We start from the raw sequence: 17,008 nt of genomic DNA, 5'->3' as shown, positions 1-17,008 counted from the left end.
AAGGCTGCACAAACTTGTAATTGATTCAAGAATACAATGACTACAAACAGATTCGGGCGCATAGGCGAGATATAACAAAAGTCCAAGAGTAAAATGGGCAAAACACGGGAAGTCATGTATACATCCAGTGATAAAGATTCAACAGATGGCACACTAACAGTGTGTCGATGCCTCCAACGGCCTCCAATTCCTTCCGTGATAAAGATCAAAATTAACGAACATGCTAACCAGAACATTGGATGGTTACATCGAATTAAGCTAAGCAAGAAAACAGAATCAAAATTAACTCAACAAATCTGGAGTGCGTGCTCCAGTCTGACATCATCACCATGCCGTAGTCCAGTGGCACGTTGTAGTGGTCGTCGTCGGCGCCTTCCCGCATCCAATCCATGAACCGCACGGTCAGTGCCTCCTTCGCCTCCCGCATCATGCTGACCACCTCCACCAGCTATGCCTCATGCATGGCCTTGCTGATCCGGGTGATGCCCACCGAGTACACGCAGTTGCCGTAGTAGCCGTCCACTGACGGCAGCACGCCGTGGAGGAGGTGCTGCGTGCTGGCTGCAAAACCGAGCCAAACCTCGTGTCGTCGGGGAGGCCCGCGGCTAGCGCACGGCACTTGAACACCACAGTTGTGACAGCGTCGAAGGTGGAGTAGGTTTGCCCTATCGTGTCCTTGAACTCTTCCGTGATGTGCGCGATGCTCTCTGGCGAGATCTCGGCCACCTGGGCCATGAAGCTGAACATCGTGAATGACGATGGGAGCCCTCGTGGTAGCTTGGGAAGTCCTGGGATTGCATCACGGCCCCACACCGGTGCCACCGACGGCTCCAACAGCCCTCAAGCCAGCTCGCCCGCCGCCTTGAGGAAATGTGCAGCGCCCTGCCCGTCGAACCCAGGTGGCTGAAGCATATCCCGATCGCGAATCCGTCGCAGATGAACTTCGTCACCTACAAAGCTCAAAATTTTTTAGCACCTGAAGATTTCCTAGTTCTTGGATCGGATAAGGGAATTGATAGGTGATCGAACCTGAGCCATGAGGATGACCTGAGCCATGAGGATGAGGTCCTCGAGCTTCTCCTTGGGGGCAGGGAGAGGCCTCCTTAGGGATGAGGAGCGGGCACTCGAGGTAGTTCACGTCGGCGAGCGCACAGATCGTGGCGGCCTCCATGAAGCAGACGCCCTGGCCGGTGCAGTCCACCGTAGGGTCACCGGGGGTCAGCTTCGCGATGTGGCCGGCCACCGGGTAGTATGGTAGGGTCGGGGAAGAGGGGATCTATGGCGGTGACTCCTCGGCTGAGAGATTGGGTGGCCGGATCTGAACGAACCGGTCCTTAGGTCGCAGTGGGGTTCGCCGGTGATCGAGCGACTGCGGCGGTGAGCGGTTGCGCTTGGATGCGGGGTGTTGAAGGGGGCTAGGGAGGGCTTAAGGGGGCGGGTGGACGGATGGAGGAAGGAGAGGCGGAAATTGGAGAGTGCAGCGGCATGGGAGATGTCGGAGGGGTGCGGTAGCTCGCCTGTGGTGGCGGAGAGGAGGGAGCATGCGGGAGAAGGGCTTGGCCGTGAGGGAGCGATTTCGTCGATTTCATCGCTCGCGTAAGGTCAGGGAAGGGGGACACGTGGAAGGATGCGGTAATGTGTTCCACGCACCGTGGGACTGCGCGCCATGCGTTGCGACGCGACTCGCGAAAATCCGACAGCTATTGTTGGCTGGGGGGCACGCGTCGCGGGGAGGCGTCCGAGGCTCTAAATGGCCTCCGGATCCAAACTCTATGCTCGAGCACAAATTTTATAACTAAACTTTCACCCATATTTGGCACAAATTTCCATCACAATAATCTCCTAAAGTTTGCAACCCTTCGTTATGTGGTGCCGCTCCTCTTCCTTCAACAAAGACTAGAAGTGGATCCAATAAATACATTTGAAAATAACTTGCATAGAAGAATAAGCTATTGCTTTATCAGAAACTACATTGTTATGACTTAGCCAAATCGCCTAACCCATAGCGCTTGCCCCAACTAAAATTGGATTCTTAAGTTTTGGTTTCACTCCTTGTAGCCAAGTGCCAAATAAATGAGACACCTACTTTTCAGAATTTTGCAATTTTTTAAAAAAAAATCAACATTAGTTGGTAGCTTCACCAGTAGAGTAGTTTGAAACCTATTTTCATAAATAACCAAGCAACCTAGGTTATTTCTTATGTATTGCATGATGTGTTTTGCTAGGATCCAGGTAAATGCATTAGAGTTCTTTTTATTTTTCTTTCTCTTTGGTGTTTTGAGTGAAAAAAGTTTTGAAAAGGTTTTTACAAAACTCAATAGTGATTAAGTTAAGGATTTTAATGGATGGAATTCAAAATCTTTGAATTCATCATCTATTCAATCATCGATTATACATAACCCTTCTCTAGTTCAAATATTATTCAAATTCTTGTTTAAAGTCAATCTTTTCTTTTATCTCAAATCATATCCAAATCCAAATTCAAATTCCTTTGCTACTCCCATTCTTGTTTAATCTCATCTTTCATTTCTCTCAAAATTCACTTTGAGCTCAATTCAAATTCAAACTCTATTTAAGTTTCTCTGCAAAAGTTTATATTCTAAAATCCTAGATATGCCTAAAGTGACATTGGGCCCAATATTACCCAAGCCCAAACTCTTGGCCAAGTCTTCTAAAAGGCTCAACAAAAGTTTCCATGAAATCTGTAAATATTCACGAAGTCCTGAATATCCTCATTTTCTCATGCAGTTTCGGAGTTAAAGACGGCCTCAAATACAAATCTTGACAACACCAAAGTTATAGATCTCATCAAGAGTTTCGATTTGAACTTATGGAATTCCCCCTTTGGATATTTGAGCTGGGAGTTATGGCCCTTGAAATCAGTGCTGCGTTGATTAGTTCAAGTTCAAATAGTTTATATTGTGACACATTTTTGGAAATTAAGATGGCGTTTTAAGAAGTTCCAATGAATATCAAAGTTGCAGATTTTTTCGAGGACTATAATGGTGGAGATATTATCCTCGAAATATAGAGTTGTGAGAAAGGCAATCGTACCGATTCGGAATCCAACTCGAACTCTATGTCGTACCGTACACAGACTCTAGCCTCTCTTATCTCTTCCTCATGCCTTCCTTTCTATATATAGAAGCCTCCAGTGCCTCTAGCCCTCTTTACACCCCAGCCACACCTCCCCTTTGCAAACGTTGTTCCATCGCAACCATCGTTCTCGCAGCCAATCGCATGGCCGCCGTTTGGCATCACCATTTCCGGTGAACTAGAGCTCCAATCATTGAGCCCTTTTACAAAAAGATGCCCCTGGTTATCCTCCACAATCCCACCATTCAAATCGTCCAAAGGAGGAATGATGTCGCAGGCATCTACATTTCCGTGTCGCTATCCCCGCCTGGGCGTGTCCAGCACGCGCACCGGAGGTGATGTCTATGTTCCCATCTATCCAGCAGATATTTCAATGTGCATACCATGTCACCGTGTGTTCTATAGAGTCTTCTACACGTTCGTTTGAGGAATCATACAGATCTGCAGTGACACAATGGGAATGCGAGCCCGAATTCCAATGTTGTCATTCACCGCCACGACGATCACCTCCCCGACCGTCGAAGCAAGGTGAGGACCCATTCTTTTCTTTCCTTCCTCATGTATCGCTGTCATGTGCAAGCCCCAACCTTGTCTTAGTCCCCATGGAGCCCTCTATGAGCCACCACGACTATCGCTGTCGCGGACAGCCACGCAACCATCAATTGGCATCGGTGTTTACGGTGGACAAGTGCACTGATTGCCATGTCCTTCCACCAGCGTGAGCCCCTGGTAGCCCATAACGACCCCACAAAGATAGTTGTCACATCCTGAAACTCTAATCACGTGATTAAGCATTCATAAGCATCATGGCATTATGTTTATACGCATTCTTTTGATAAGTATTCGTTTGATAACTTGAGTTTAAACATATTTCAAAAGTATTTGGAGATAGTTGAGAGCCCTTTAGGAAAACCCTAGATGCCTTGGAGATGAAGAAGAATAGAAAAGGGGAATAGAATCAAGTTTCAGCACAAGACCGCCCTCGCGGTCTGACTGGGATTCCCCACAATCTGACCGCTAGGGGGCAGCCACGTAGGCCTACCATGTGGCTTTTCGCAGTCTAACCAACACTTCCCACAGTTTAATCTCCACAGCTTAGAGGCTCCACTTAAGGAAGTCAGCCAACTCTCTCACACTCACTCTCTCTTACACTCTCACTCTCACTCACTCCTTCACCCAAACCAAGAGAGAGGGAGACTACCTCGACGTCCATGACGGCCAAAGATCAACGGAGAGGAATTCCTTGAGCCTCCTGAAGGCTTCCTCAAGCTCATCCCCTTCACTCTTGTCGTTGGTGAAGTTTTCACGTGAGTTCATCCACCTCAAGCCCCAAACCACCCCGGAGCCTGATCTCCAAATCGTAGCTTCTCCAGAGTGATCCCCTCCAATAAAAAGCTTCCCTACACCAAGGTGAGACATCCCCTACCATTTGCCCATCATTGCCGAGCTCGAATCAGTCCTCATTTCGTTTAAGACCCAAATTCAACCTTAGCTTATATCACATCTATGGATTTTTCCAAGTTAGGCTCGGTGAAAGTTATCCAAACCACCCTAGAAGCACTTCACTAGTTCCATAGAGCGCTTTGGTACCCTTTGTGGTTAAAGGTTTCACCGGAGCCTGTGTCGGCGGCCTCGCAAAGTGGCGCTAGTAGGATCTCGCGGTCTAACTGTCAATAGGGCCGGTCTGATCACCAGATACTGATCTGACCATCGACATACCGTCAGTATGATTGCCAGAGGTCAAAACCTTCTGCACGCTGGCAGTCTGACTGCCACTTCAACACCAGTCTAACTGCCAGCCACTTAAAGCTATATGCACTTCGGTTGTCTTATCTAGGGTTTCAAACTTTGGAACCCTAATCATTTGGTGGTCTTTTGCAAATGTTTTTGAAAAGCAATGCTCTATTAATTTTTAAGCATGCATCATATGTATACTTTTCCATCGTTCGATTATTTTTGCAATGCATTCTTGCTTCGTTTAAAGAGAGTTACATCGATGGTCCAAGTGAGTGAAGGCGACGCCAATCTACCAAAGTTCTATGAGTGTTGCGCTGGGAGTATCAGGCAACCGCCAAAGCAGCAGGACAAGCATCTAAGCATACTCAACCTACTACTTTGGATCTCGTATTGTATAACTTGATAAATTATGCTTTATGTATGTTTGCATGAGTAGTGAGTCCATTATTGGGTTTAGATGGGTAGAATCTATGTTGATGAATTGCATAACCTCTACCTTGAGTTGTTGATTATCCATATCCTTATAGCCTTGATAACATTGGTAATGTCTAACTTACAAATTATTCAAAATGCTTAGCAATGCATACGTCCTCAGTAGAAGACGAGCAATGGTTCAACCATTGTTCGCAAGCTTAGGGCTTACTTATTGTTTACAAACACAATGACAATGATGTGGGTTGTATTAATGTGAGAATGAGGTGAGATGTGGGCAGTGCTAGGGGTATCTTCTACACCAGAGGAGTTTCTTGGTGTAGTTCAGGAGAGAAGCCCGAATGCCATAGACCGCTTGCATCATTTAAGCACCGACCATCGGTGCAGTTGGCTTTAGCACTTTTCGTACTTACTACATGTCGCATATCAGAACGATAAGCCAAATACCTTTGTAGATGTGGCCTTTTAGCGTGCGAGTCGATGGTGCCGTGGCCATAATAGTCTTGTATAGGTATCTAGTTTGCTTTGGGAGTAGTTTTGAATGACCCTCACACATATCGACGTATAATCAAACGGTTGGGGTATATTGGAGAAGGTTGACACAAGTACCCCCGTTACGTGGGCCTGTGTGGACACATGAGCTGTATGGTTCTCGAGTCGTGTAGATGAAGGAGTACCCTTTGCAGGGTGTAAAAATAATTTGAATTGTCGTGTTCTCGATCATGATCATGCTTCTATCTATTTGCATCGGTCGTAGAGTTTTCGAATTCGGGGATGTGTGATATGGAATGGTGTGTTGGGGATGGTTGGAAATTATTATAGATTATATGATATGGTTCCAGTTACATTTTTATTCTAGTTGTTGGTTACAGGGTAGAAATGTACTTTTAGTTAAGTATAGAAGCTCACATGTGTATGCCAAGTTGCATTTCGATTATGAAATTTACTTAACCATGTGGTCGATTCCTTGCTAATACCTAAATGCAATATCTTTGGAGTCGGGCTATTATATGTACCTATTATGAATTAAGTCTTGTGAGTACATTCGTACTCACACTGCTCTTTCAGGTTCTAAAGGTGAGGAGGAGCTCGTGTTTGGCTACTTCACGCCTGCCGATGTAGGTTGCGGAAATGAGTAGTGCAAACTACTCGTGTGGTGTGCTTTTGAGTGAAGCCTAAGGGCATATGGCTTCACCTAGCTTTTGGTGTTGACAGGTGTTACTTTTCCGTTGCCTAGTTTCTCTAATCTTTTATTATAAATTGTTGTAAATGGTCGAATGTTTAAGAACTTGTAATATAATTTAATTACTCGCTCTTTCTTAAGCTTTGTTGTTATGCTATATGTTGGAAAGATATGTGTTATGATCTTGGCACAAAACATGTGCCGGGACTATCGGGATGGTATTCCGGTTAATCATCGTGGTCTTGATTAAGCAAATGATCGTCTTGATGATTAATTAGAATACTATTTGAACGGTTCCTCATAATAGTTCGGCCAGTAGAGCACCTACACCATTGGGATCTTCGTCACCAAGCCCACTGTCTGGTGTCTAGTCGTGTTCTGCGCTCGCATCAAATTTGCATTTGTGTTCCCTATTAATCCAGAAGCCATATGGATGCAACATCAACATCATGATGTGTCCCATGAAGTCTTATATATGAACCAAGGAGCAGATCACTAGTTGTGTAGCGACACGACCAAAACATGGTTGCCAACCACAGCATCCCTTAGCCGTTACCCATTTCATCTCCGCTAGTGAAATACAGCTTGAAGCTCGAGAGCCAGCTCGGGCTCAAAAAGGCTCGGCTCGGAGGCCAAACGAGTCGAGCCCAAGCCACCTCCCTAGCTCGACATCAAAACTAGATGAGCCCAAGCTAGCTCACGAGCGGCTCATTGGCTAAGTTGCTGGCCCAACCAGAGGAGCCCAGCTAAGCCGCCCCTATTGGCCCATCCCACACGTGTTTTTGCAGCCTTCCACAACAGAGACACATCATTCATCACTCGATTCCCCAATCTTGAGCTTGAGGCCAACCGCCAAGATCGAGAGATACGTCGGGCGCCAGAAGCCGCCGCCCTCCTTAGCTGCCATTGGCCTGCTGCCGCCCACCCACTCGCTCGCCCTGATGCACTCATCCCTCACTCTCGCCATGCCACCAGTTTCGCGTCTCTGAGACTCCGCCCACAGCCCACCGCTGCCACCCATCCATCACCTCTCCAACTGCGTTGTCACAGTCCATGGAACCGAAGTAGTAGCCAAGCAGTGTTTGAGGGCTATATGCGGAGGCCACGAAGAACGATGGCTCATCGGAGGAGGCGCTCTGGGCACACATGGGAGTGTGAATATGTTCAACGGCTTTGGGCGGACGCACCAGGTGTTGTTCCACCCTTCCAGTATGAGGCCATGTGGGAGATCCTTAGGCAGCGGGTCCAAGTCCCGGACCAGCATCAACACCAGGGAGGTCAGGGAGGTCACCGCAGTGAAGGCCAAGGCTGTCGCAGCCAGAACCAACGACATCCCCCTTGTAGCTCCAGCTACATGCCCTTCATCACCAATGAGTCCAACAACTGGGTGTCGATCAACAAAAACTAATTTGGTTGGTCAATTTAAGCATGATAAGTACTTATACTACTTAGCTTGCTTGATGCTTTAATAGCCTTCTTTTTAGGTTGGGGATGCACATGTTCACATGCTTTTGCAGTTGTTAGCACGAGCTAGAAGAAGCAGGGTACTAGTGAGTTCTTCAACAATCACTCAAAATGGCTTGAATATCTTTTTCTCAACTGGATTAGTGAGTAATGCACCTCTGTAAGACTTCAAATCATCAATCGTATAACTTGAATTATTAATTATTCATTTTCTTAACTGGACAAACCTGTGAATTTTCTCATTTGAATGTACAACATCAACTGTTGAATTATTTTTGCTCTTCCCCTAATGACATCATTGGCATTAGGGCTACTAGTTGTTGAAGGGGCTGTTTAGGTGAGTAGATAGAGGACAAACTTCATAGCAGCTAGCAGCCCAACAAACTAGGCTCGTGAGCCAAGTCGAGCCGGCTCGAGCCAGCTACGAGCCCGAGCCAAGCCCTTTTTTTAAGCTCGGTCAAGTAGTCAATCCGAGCCTGACTTGGCTTGCCCAAAACGAGCTCGTGCGAGTCAAGCCGAGCCTGGCTCGACTCGGCTCATTTCCACCCCTAATCTCCGCTAATCGATCTTCCTCTCGGGGATGATCTACCCAAACCCGTGCTATAGCATTGTGTTCCCAGGAAATATGAACGCTTTTGTTCATACGGTTTCTCAATTTCTATAGCCAACCTCTAGGAACGTATGCATCTTCATCGCTGCATCTGAACGCAACCACGGTTGGGCCTAAGAGCAGTCGTTGGTGTTTTGCCACTACCTCAGAGCACCCGCTCCTAAAACCAACCACATCTTTGAGTTAGCCTTTCCACGTTATACACGTTTCTTCCCTTGTTTCACTAAAATGCCACCGAACCCAAGCATCAATGTCAGTGGCCACGCGCCCGATTGCCTTCTCCGACGAAACCCGAGCCACCTTTTTGGCTACACAAAGTTATTAGTAGTATCCTTAACCTAGTACTATAACCTCTGGCCATTTGATCCATCATGGGCGGTCGAGACTAGACCTCAGTGTACCCCTTCTTTAACCAAGACAACACTTGCATGGCATACCAAGTCAGCACTACATCATGCTCCTTAGCCTAGTCAGCGAAGTCTAATCAGCTCTATACTTCTTGAACCTTGTGCAATGATGCTGTCAAGCCTGACGTAATGATTGTGCAATAAAACTTTTTCCATAGGAAGATAATTCTGATAAATCAGTTTTTACTTTTCAGTGTAATCCATCTCCTGAAAATTGTTCTCCTTCATCCTAACTCCGATTTAGGCAATTCTTGTGTCTAAATTTTTCTAAAATTATAACCTATCCAACCATAGAGTTTTTAAAGTGTTTTGATGAAATTTGGTACATTGTCCTTAGTATTTCTTTTGTGTTATTTGTCGGTAGTTCCCACGATTAGTCGATAACATTTCAGAATAGTTCGAGGGACTTTAAGACCAAGATTACAACAACACTGAGCAACATTGGATAAAAGGCAAGTGTACTCTTTGATCATATTGCCCCTATATTTTAAATGTTTTATTTTACAAATTGCATGTAGTGTTTATCAATTTGATGAGTAACTACCCATGATAGGTTTTACCTAGTTCTTCCTTTATATGTTGAAGCCAGCGTGATAGGTATGTGAGTCTTTTGGGTAGAATTGCTTAGCCTTACTATTGGGAATATTAGAAAGTGTCTTATACTTGACTAATGAACATATGCAGCGGTGATGGTTAATATGTTAATGGTATAGAAACATGGAACCTTAGGACTTGAGCAAAGTGGTATTTGTGGTGATGATCATGGTTATGTTGTTGGTTTAGTATTTGCTCAAATAACCTAAGTAAGGACCGGTTTGTGGAGCGACAACCCAAGAAGTAATACCAACCACGAGGCTGATATGGGTAAAACTTGACATATTAGTTATAGTTCTATCCAGTATGTGTTGGGTCGGGACAAAAAGGGGCTTCTGGATTGGAAGGGGATCCAAGTAAATCCTGGCGATGAAATCTAGAGTCGGCAGATGCATACTGGAGTAGGCTCTAATTAAAGGAACGTGTCATGTAGTGATCTCTCGGTGCACACCTCCAAAGTGTGTAATAGTCGTGATGGGAGATTTGGATCCACACATGATTAGTTGATGATAGAATGGTTGTAGTTATGGTTATGATGGTACTGGATAGTACGTTTGGTGATGGTACTTGTCGGTGACATGGGAACCAGGGGTCCCCGAGTCCCGAGGCCAGGACAGCAGAATGCCATGTGGTGCCTTCCCTCGGGGACTATCTCCTCGAGGGTCGAGAAGAGCCAATTCCGGGAGAGGGTGCTCGGGGCCATGAACAGTAACCCCCGAGTACCCGAGTTCCCCGAGGACCTGAGAAGCGCCAATTCCGGGAGACGCGGCTTGGGGCCATGAACAGTGGCCCCTAAGTACCCAAGTTCCTCGAGGACCCGAGAAGAGTCAGTTCCGGGAGAGGGCGCTCGAGGCCATGAACAGTGGTCCCCGAGTACCCGAGTTCCCCGAGGACCTGAGAAGCCCCTTGCCGGTGGACCCCAATACTGCATTTAAGAGGGAGCATGTCCAGTCATTTCCAACTACTCCCCCCACGCCTGTCGCACTGAGTACATCAGTTCCTGCCACCGCCTGGCAGGGAGGCATGGGAGCATTTAATGTGACGGGTCCCATCGCACGTCACCCTGCGCGGCTGGGAGATGTCGTCGCTGGGCTCGAGGCTTATCGCCTGCCCCCTTGCTGTGTCAGACCCGCTCTGACCAAGCAGGCATGCGGGGTTGTTCGGCGGCTGCCTGGTGGCCCCCCTGCACCCGCTACAATTGGCGTAATGGGTGACGGGACCGGCCGGGACGCACTTTTCAACCCCCAGTAACATCGAGCTGCAGCCCATGACGGTTGCTTTCCATTTATGGCGCATGGAAACTCGTACCCTCCTTTCTGGGCACGCCAAGCCTCCCTCGACAGAATAAAGGGGCGGGGAGTGCACTCCGGAGAAAGAAAAGTCCTATGAGCTCAAGCACGAGACGGACAACGGATTGAAGAAGAACAAGCTCTAGCGCACAGTTAGAGGTCGGCACTTGAAGACCAAAGCTCTAGACTTAGACAAAAACCTTGTAACACAAGAGATCCAGAGAAAGGTATTCCCAGAGTATTAATAGCATACACACAGGAGTAGGGTATTACGCTCCGTGCGGCCCAAACCTGTCTAAAATCCCTCGAGCATTTACTCCCACCAGCCGACGATCATCCGTCCCGCCTACATCTCACGTATTCGCATTAAATCCACGTACGAGGTAGATTTAGAATCATCCCCCGACCGAATCTCAAAGGGGGTCCCTCAGGATCCCCGCTTGCGGAGTTCATCCTCCAACAGTTGGCGCGCCAGGTAGGGGGGTTGCACCCCTGAATCTGCCTTGTTTTCTGCAGGAAAAATAGTGGGCGGACATCGTCTTCAACGCACTAGCTCAAACTCGAGCGAAGAGGTGGAGCACGTGGCCCAGGAGGCCCCAGCTCTCCTGTTGCTCCTCAGCAGCAGCAGCAGTCAGCCTGTACGGCGCCTCCCTACATCAGGGACAACGGCGCTGGGCCCAGCAGAGCCACCACCACCACAGGCGGGCCGCCCAACCCTCAGCAGGCGGCAAATGTCCCTGCCGCAAGATCTACGTCCGGACAACGCCGGGCACCATTACGGCGTAGGCTCACCTTCGGTGACACCAGCCTTGGGAGTGCTTTGCTTGCGGCGCAAGCATTCCTCAGGAACCCGCCTCTCCAGGCAGCGGGGGAAACCCTGGAAGGCCGTTGGCTGCAGGAGGTGGCCGCATTGCTGGGCACGACTCACCGGCAGGTGCTAGCCGAAAGTTCCCGTGCCACCTCCCACCGCGGTGCAACAAAAGCCAGTCCATCTTCGGGTGGCGGCAGAACCGGCCGGGGGGGCTCCAGGCGGAGCGCCACCCCCTGGTCACAACAGAAGCTCAAGACCTCCGCTTACACCTCAATGAGCGGAGGGCTGTCAAAGATGCGCGCGTCACTCTCGAGCGCCACCGGGAGTCCCGGCGCGAGGCCGAGGCAGAGGACCAGGCTTCCTCTATGCCGGCCCGCGACCGCCGGGGCTCCCCGGTGCGCCGGCGTTCGCCCCCCAAGGGCACGGCTGGCGCCATGGGATACGGCACGGGCTGCCGCGCATTCACCAGTGACCTCCGTCGGGTCAACTGGCCCACGAAGTTCCGGCCAGAACTACCGGAGAAGTACGACGGGTCCATCGACCTCGTCGAGTTCCTCAAAATCTACACCACCGCCGTCCAAGCGGCGGGAGGGAATGAAAAGGTTATGGCCAACTATTTCCATGTAGCCTTGAGAGGCACTGCCGCTCTCGGCTTATGAACTTACCCCCCGGATCTATTAGCTCCTAGGATGATCTGTGCCACCAATTTGTGGCTAACTTTCAGGGTACTTTCACATGCCCCGGCTTAGAGTGTGACCTCCATGCCATCAAGCAGCAAGAGGGGGAGACGCTAAGATGCTTCATACAGCATTTCAGCCAGGTCCGCAACACCATTCTGCGGATCACCTCCCCATGCCATCATTGTCGCATTCCGGCAGGGTGTTCGCGATGAGCGGATGTTTGAAAAGCTAGGTACGCACAAGGTCGAAATCACCGCGGAGCTCTTCGCATTGGCCGACAAGTGCGCCAAGGCGTCAGAGGCTCATGCGTGGCATGTCCCGCACCCTGAGCGACCCGCTGCCGACAAGGCAGGTCCTTCCCGCTCCGACAAGTGGGAAAAGAAAATGAGAAAGAAGTGCGACACTGCCCCTGTCGTGCCGATAGAGGGCCTTGCCCGTAGGCCGGCACGCTGGGCGGCTGTCGACAAGAAGCCCACTCCCGCGAGGACCAAGCTGAGAAAATGGTGTGAAATCCACCAAACTGACTGGCATGACCTCACTAAGTGCCGGTCGGTCAAGGGCCTCGTCGAGCGGTGCCAGAAGGAGCGCGAGGAGCACCGCAGGGGTGGCGACGACAAAGCTGCCCCTGATAATCAAGAGCTCGGGTTCCAAGAGCCCGAGCACACCATTGCCTTCATCGACAGAGGCACGTATACGCCCTCCTCTCGTCGCTGCATCAAGACAATGCGGCGTGAGGTGTGCTCGGCAACCCTGGGCGCTGCGGCCGTAAGGCCTCTGAAGTGGTCGGAGACCCCGATCACCTTCAGTCAGGCGGACCACCCCGCGAGTACTGCAGGGGAGGGGCGACTACCTCTCGTAGTGTCCCCCACCATCTACAATGTGAAGGTCAGCCGAGTGCTGATCGATGGGGGCGTAGGCCTGAACCTCCTGTCCCAAGAGGCATTCAAGAAGCTGCAGGTGCCTTCGAGGCGTCTAAAGCCGTCCCTCCCCTTCTATGGGGTGACACCAGGACATACTCTACCCCTCGGGCAAGTTGAGGTGCCCGTCACCTTCGGGAGCCGGGACAATTTTCGGATGGAGAACGTCGTCTTCGATGTCGCGGAAGTCCCTCTCCCCTACAACGCAATCCTCAGGCGCCTAGCGCTCGCCCGGTTCATGGTGGTGACGCACTATGCCTACCTCATCGTCAACATGCCAGGCCCTGCTGGCCCCATCTCTGTGCCCGCTGAGACCGGCAACACCGTCTCCTGCGCCGAGCAGCTATACTCGGCCTTGGTCTCTGCTCGGGCCGAGGTCGAAGGACACCCAGATCTAGTTCTCCGATGCGCCCAGACGCACGAAGGAAAGAATAAACTCTCCCCCATGTGGGAAGGCCCCTTCATCGTGACTGGTGCCCCGCGACAAGGCTCATTTCGGCTGGCCACAGAGGATGGACAGCCTCTCCCAAACGCGTGGAACATCGAGCATCTGCGCAAGTTTTATCCCTAGGTGAGCTTGTTTGTACTCGGGCCAACCAGTACAGGGGCTTCCCCCCCCCCTGCCCAAGTTAGCCGGGGGCTGCCACCAACCATGTAAGTTAGCACTTCTGTACAAATCGTCAATATACGCTCATATTACTCGTATTCTGAGTTTTTCCTCTGGAATCCATATGTTTAATTTGCTTGGTGAGATGCTCGATTTGTGCAAGAAAAACACGCTCTCTCATTTTTCCTGCTGATAAAAACGGATCCCGATCGGTATGCGCGCAGGCAATGACTGCTGACTTAAGTCTGTTGTGGTAGGCTGTGGTGCCCGGCTGCATGGCAGTACCCCAAGCACTACCGAGCCTCTGGGGTTCTCAGGTAATCCTACTGCTCGAACATGAGTGGTCGGGACCGCCTAGACCCCAGGGGCGGGCTGTCAGTGCTCGGCCTGGTCAGTCCTACCCCGACACCATAGAACCATTGGACCTCTTGGTTATGCCTCTGCCTGTACACTTCGCCGGTCCGGGTATTCGAGAGGTCTTGGGTCAAAAACGAGAGCAGTCTATAATAAGTACCGCACTAACAGAGCGCACCAAGCAAAGAATCTTTGCCTATTTTTCAAGCTTACAGATCAATGCTCGAGAACCAAGCAGCCCGATTACAAGGGCCTCGGTGCCCAAGGCGCTGCTCAAGCCTCTGGGGTCCTCGGCTAATCCTACCGCTCGGACATGAGTGGTCGGGACCGCCTAGGCCCTGGTTCTGTTACTGGGTTTCCAGTGCTCGGGTGCTAAAAAGACATCCTGGGGTTTAGGCGCTCTGCACAAGGGAACCCATGTTCCCGGGCGCCCTGAGCTCAGGGCATCTACCCTTTCCTGGACCGGTCGGCCGGAAGGCTGACGGCTACCTGGTGAGTTACTAAAGTCATATGAATTTCCTGTTATACATACGCAATAAACTATTGTTTCCGAGTTATCCTCGGACCCTCACATGCTAATCTGTTCGGCGAGACAGTCTCCTCGCGTGCAAAACCCTGCCCATGTGCTCGCTTCTCCGAAACGACAAAAACAGACAATAGTCGGTGTAGCGTACAGGCTGCGATGGCTGACCTAGGTCCTTTATGGTGGCCGTGGTGCCTGCCGGCTTGGTAGTACCCCGAGCACTACCGAGCCTCTGGGGTTCTCGAGTAATCCTACCACTCGAACATGAATGGTCGAGACCGCCTAGACCCCAGGGGTGGGCTGTCGGTGCTTGGCCTGGTCAATCCTACCCCGGACACCACCAGACCGTGGGGACTCTTGGTCGCATTTTCCACCCGCATGCGTCTCCGGTCTATTTGTTTGAGAGGTCACAGGGTGAAAAGCGTTCACTGGTCATGGCGTGTACCGTGGCAGGTGGATCTTTCTCCCGAGCAAAGAAGTTCGAGTCTATGTCTCTTGACTCAGCAGTTGCGCACTCGCGAGGGCTCGGGGGCTGGACGCACGGGTGGTCCCACTACTCGAACGATGAGTGGTCCGGGTAACCTAACTTCTCGGGGGAAGATTGCCAGGCTCGGCCCGGCCAGTACCTCTCGGCACATCAAGGAAAAGCAAACAACACAAGGAACAAGTACAGAGCGGAGTTTCGATCCCAAGAATGGCTTCTATTATATTAAAAGGAACCGTTCAGAAGGGGATCACTCCCATATTTACAACATTCCAAAAAACAAAAACCCTAACTATTTACAGACTCAGGAGGAGTGCACGCATTGCTGCTGCTATCGCTGCTCGGGACCGGCTCCCACACAAAACATTCCGCCACCTCAGCGGCGACGTCGCGGACGGCTGCCCGGGCGACGGCTTCCTCTGCCTCAACCACCCCCTGTCGTGCCTGCTCCAGTGGGAAGGCGGGGTCTCGGCTGCGGTAGCAGATGAGAATGTGCTCAGCCACACCTTGGGCCAGCATACGCCCCTCCCGGGTCGCCAGCTCCTGGACAGTAGCAGGGAGGGCCTCGAGGCGCCGGGCGATATCTGCGAACCCGAGGGTGATGTGGCCTATCGACTTCTTGTCCATCTACTGGTCACCCATGAACACGCACCCAAGTCGGGCTGCCTCCACGGTGTCCCGTGCCTGCTGAAGGATGTCTCGCATCATCAGCTTCATAAACGTCTGCTCTGAGAGGACGATCTCGAGCTCCTCCTCGGTGTTCTTCAGCCGGGCCTCGAGGCTGGTGCTGTCGGCGGCGCTGATAGGGACACCCCTCGCGGTCGGGATCTTCCTGCATTGGGCGATCTCCTCAGTCTGGGCTTGCTCCAGCTGCTCTCGGGCAGCCAGGTCGGCCTCTCGGTTGGCGATCTGCTCCTCCCGGGTGGTGAGTGCTGACGATGCCAAGTCGGCATCCACCTCACGTCGCGCGATCTGCTGCTCCCAGGCGTCAAGCGCCAACGCCGTTATGTCGATGTCTGTCTCACGCAGCGCGACCTGCTCCTCCCGGTGGAGGATGTCAGCGCGGACGCGCTCGAGCTCATCGTTCTGCGGTAGAGGTCCACCTGGGCAGCCCGCACAGCCTCCTCCCTCTTGCTGGCCGCCTCCTCCCGAGAGGCAACCTGCCGCTCACGAGCGAGCAGCTCTGCGGTGCGCCTCCTCGACGCCTGGTCGCGCTCCACCTCGAGCCGCTCCAAGCGACTGGCCTTTTCCTGTGCGGAAACGGCCTCGTCGCGGGCCTTCTCCAGTGTCTCCAGCTCCTCGGCCACCTCCCGCATGGACTTCTCGTAGGCCGAGCGGGCCGAGGCAATGCGGGTCTCCAGCAGCTTTCGGACCTCCTCCAGCCGGCCCCTCTCATCGACTAGGGCGGCGCGCTCTTTTTTGAGCTCGGCCCGCTCTGCCGCAACGGCAGCCTCTAGCCATCCGATGACCTCCCCGACACTTCCCAGCACCTCGGAGAGGGGTTCTGGGGCCTGGCCAGAAGATGGCCGGGAGCTGGGTCCCCTGCGAGCCCTCTCTGCAGAGGCGCTCGGGGACCCTGACAACGGCCGCGCCGGCACCGCCCTTGTCGCGACCACCTCCCCTGCGGTCGTTCGCTCCTTCCTCGGAGGGCTCGGGGCAGGGCCGGCCGGGGCTCTATTCTCGGGACCGGCCGGGGCTCTTGGCTTAGAGCTGGCCAGAGCCCTCAGCTCGGGGTCTGCCGGTGCACTCGGCCTAGGGACAGGGGCTGGCCTCGGCTGCTCCGGGTGCTTCTGGCCTCCTGCAGGGTCCTTGGGCGTCCT

The 17,008-nt window shown here is 51.7% G+C and overlaps 1 pseudogene; it reads right to left on the bottom strand.

The window, feature by feature from the left end:
* Window positions 1-253: 253 nt before the first annotated feature.
* Window positions 254-15,815, bottom strand: LOC133884032 (acyl transferase 5-like; annotated as a pseudogene).
* Window positions 15,816-17,008: the final 1,193 nt, after the last annotated feature.

Source organism: Phragmites australis, chromosome 11, assembly GCF_958298935.1.
Source record: "Phragmites australis chromosome 11, lpPhrAust1.1, whole genome shotgun sequence".
Lineage (NCBI taxonomy): Eukaryota > Viridiplantae > Streptophyta > Magnoliopsida > Poales > Poaceae > Phragmites > Phragmites australis.
The sequence above is the reverse complement of the archived record's forward strand: the minus strand, read 5'-3'. Positions and strand labels throughout refer to the sequence as shown.